Raw genomic sequence first — 3,611 nt, 5'->3', positions numbered from 1 at the left:
TCGGATACAGGAGGAGCAGTGTGGTTTTCGTCCCGGCCGTGGAACAGTGGACCAGCTCTACACCCTCAGCAGGATCCTTGAGGGTGCGTGGGAGTTCGCCCAACCAGTCCACATGTGCTTTGTGGACTTGGAGAAGGCGTTTGACCGTGTCCCTCGGGGAGTCCTGTGGGGATTGCTTCGGGAGTATGGGGTACCGGGCCCCCTGATACGGGCTATTCGGTCCCTGTACGACCGATGTCAGAGTTTGGTCCGCATTGCCGGCAGTAAGTCGAATTTGTTTCCTGTGAGGGTCGGACTCCGCCAAGGTTGCCCTTTGTCACCGATTCTGTTCGTAACTTTTATGGACAGAATTTCTAGGGGGTCCAGTTTGGTGGCCTCAACATTGCATCTCTGCTTTTTGCAGATGATGTGGTGCTGTTGGCTTCTTCAAGCCGTGATCTCCAGCTCTCGCTGGAGCGGTTCGCAGCCGAGTGTGAAGCGGTTGGGATGAGGATCAGCACCTCCAAATCCGAGACCATGGTCCTCAGTCGGAAAAGGGTGGAGTGCCCTCTGCGGGTCGGGGATGAGGTCCTGCCCCAAGTGGAGGAGTTCAAGTATCTTGGGGTCTTGTTCACGAGTGAGGGTCGGTTAGAGCGGGAAATCGACAGACGGATCGGTGCAGAGTCTGCAGTGATGCGGACGCTGTATCGGTCCGTTGTGGTGAAGAAGGAGCTGAGCCGAAAGGCAAAGCTCTCGATTTACCGGTCGATCTACGTTCCTGCCCTCACCTATGGTCACGAGCTGTGGGTCGTGACCGAAAGAACAAGATCCCGGATACAAGCGGCCGAAATGAGTTTCCTCATTTCCGGGCTCTCCCTTAGAGATAGGGTGAGAAGCTCGGTCATTTGGGAGGGACTCAGCGTCGAGCCGCTACTCCTCCACGTTGAGAGGAACCAGTTGAGGTGGCTCGGGCATCTGGTTCGGATGCCTCCTGGGCGCCTCCCTGGGGAGGTGTTCCGGGCATGTCCTACCGGCAGGAGGCCCCGGGGACGACCCAGGACACGCTGGAGAGACTACGTCTCACGGCTGGCTTGGGAACGCCTTGGGATCCCATCGGAGGAGCTGGCTGAAGTGGCTGGGGAGAGGGAAGTCTGGGCTTCCCTGCTAAAGCTGCTGCCCCCGCGACCCGACCCCGGATAAGCGGAATTGAAGACGGAACGGATTCTGCTTTTGAAATGCTAGTCTATCTGTATCACTAAGATGTGAGCAGTGTCACTGTCACCTAGCTACTTTAACAAAAGTAACTAGGTCAAATGTTAGTTTATTTATTTTTAATTAAATGAGAATCTCATAAATTTCAAAATCTTGCTCAAAAGGTGGAGACAACTGCTGCAGACACTGCTGAAGCATCAGTGAAAAGGATGACCCACTCCATCAGCAAGCAGCCAAGAGACAGGATACACCTGGGGGGTATTCCATCAAGCCGGATTAAGGAAAATTATTTTGCAGATCTTCTGTTGATGTGAATGTAGAAGGCGGTGGTCCCCTCCCCCACCTGTGGCAGTGGTCTTAGTCTTTTTTTCTGGTGGCTACAATAATGGGCAACATTTATTTACAGCTCAACACCTATTTAGTCTTATTTTTTGTATGTATTGTTATAGGCTACTTGCCGACTTGTTGCCATGATCGCTTTTGGCTACTGTTGAGATGTAACAGTGAAGAATGAATATGTAGGTCAATTCGAAGTGCTTTACATTAAATCAATAATTAATAACACGATTAATGTGAAATACACATCTAACATGAAACAATTATAACTTATATATTTAGTCTGTCGGCTTTTTTTTTATTTTTTGCCAATGATATTTCCCTCGTCTTATTGATAGCAGAAGTATTGCCTTTTTTGGTGAGTCTTGAATTCCTCATACAGCTCCATCAATAACTTTTGTTCTGTTTGTGAGGAGAATACTGTTCTCGTCTTGGATGGATGCAGAAACGGCTCTTCTGGACATCAAATAAAACATTTCAAATGATGCACAATCTTGTTTATTGAATGATACATGTTGTTATTTGATCTGACTATTTCAAATAACTCTCAATATGGATTAAATTGTACTCCTTTAACATTTCAAACTCAAAATTGGAAGACATTTAGAAAGCATAATTTCTTCACTTTCCCAAAGGTGATTGCAGTGAAATTCTCTCAGAACAGTAACCAGTGTATCAAGGATTCTTTGTTGGACTTCACAGCCACTTTGAAGCAGGTTTGATGTCACACCATGTGCCACCCACCGTCTAGAGATGGATCAAGAAGTAGCTTTGATTGACTGCATGCTGGCATCTGTGCAAACAGAATGGTTGGGTCAGCATATTCATACAATAAAAAATAATCATAGTTTCCTAGCTGGGTCATTATCAAAACACAGCCACTGACATTATACGTAATCAGTTAAACGTTTAGCTTTATCTTGTTAGGCAGGAAAAAAACGAAAATTTTGTCACATCTTAATATCAGAAATAGTGGTAATACTGATAGACACAGACATCGTTCATAAACATTCCCATTTGCATTATTTGTATTTGGCTTCAGTGTTGAAAGCAAATGTGTATGTTTAAAAGTGTAAGAGCCTTTTGTTTTAATTGTTTTTAAAGCATACATTGCAAAATACTGACATTTCTCAAGAAATTGTAATATTTAAAATAAAATGATTCAATACAGAGGATAAAGGTTTGAGGTTAAAATACCTGTAGCGGCTTAAAGATCCACTCGCAGTAAAAACGTTTTGTTTTCATTTTATTATGATAGTAAGAGTACAGATGCTTGAATATAATGTTAGTCAAATACAAGTAGCTGAGTATTGTCCACTTTTGGTTATAGGTTTAGGTTATCTTGTAAAACATTCAATAGGGTTCTGTAGCTCTATAGTAATTTTCACATCTAAGCACTAAGCAGCAGTTTATGAGGTATTTTTTTTAGATTTTATTTTATTTTTTACAGGTACAAGCTATTGATCGTATGTTTACACTGGTAGGCTTCAAATCTTGAAATAAAAATTGTGACTTCAATGTGTTCGTGACAACATGAGATGAGCTTGCTAGCTAGCACCGGATTACGAGCTATGTTCGTACAATAAATCTTACCTTCATACTAAAACTTCTTTCTTTCTGCCCACTTGGAGTGCTCTGCATGTCAACCAACGTTTAAGCTGTTCCACACGGTGTTCGTATATTGAACCATGTTGAAATGTGCACGCCTGGGACGTCCTCTTCTTCCAAAATGACGCGTAAACTGGTGTGGCTACTCTGTTTGGAATTGCGGACTTGTGCATGGGCGTCATTTGAGTTCAACCCACTGTCGTTCGCTCAACCAATGAGGTTGAGCTTTAGCCCGCCCAAATCCTCCAGAGCCCGCCCTCTTCTTCTACGAGTACAAATCACGGCGCTCTACAAGTACGAAACAGTTTTGCACCTTTTGTAGCGAGATATATGGTGCAAAACTCACGTGACTGGACAGCAGCAGAAAAACCACTTGTGACTCCTCATGGCGACTTCTTTGACTACAAGTTGTCATTTCTACAGGTACAAATCACAACTTTTACAGATACAAATTTACACTTTTTGTACAGGTACGT

The 3,611-nt window shown here is 44.0% G+C and overlaps 1 long non-coding RNA gene across 1 annotated transcript; it reads right to left on the bottom strand.

Moving 5' to 3' along the window:
* Window positions 1-2,009: 2,009 nt before the first annotated feature.
* On the bottom strand, window positions 2,010-3,291 carry LOC147174811 (uncharacterized). The gene is made up of 2 exons (XR_015094916.1): window positions 3,121-3,291; window positions 2,010-2,320 (listed from the first exon to the last, which is right to left on the bottom strand). It is a non-coding gene; the product is annotated as an uncharacterized LOC147174811 (long non-coding RNA).
* Between the last annotated feature and the right edge of the window lie 320 nt (window positions 3,292-3,611).

This window comes from Leptonotus elevatus, chromosome 5 (assembly GCF_054856555.1).
Source record: "Leptonotus elevatus isolate MCC_2025b chromosome 5, RoL_Lele_1.0, whole genome shotgun sequence".
Lineage (NCBI taxonomy): Eukaryota > Metazoa > Chordata > Actinopteri > Syngnathiformes > Syngnathidae > Leptonotus > Leptonotus elevatus.
The sequence above is the reverse complement of the archived record's forward strand: the minus strand, read 5'-3'. Positions and strand labels throughout refer to the sequence as shown.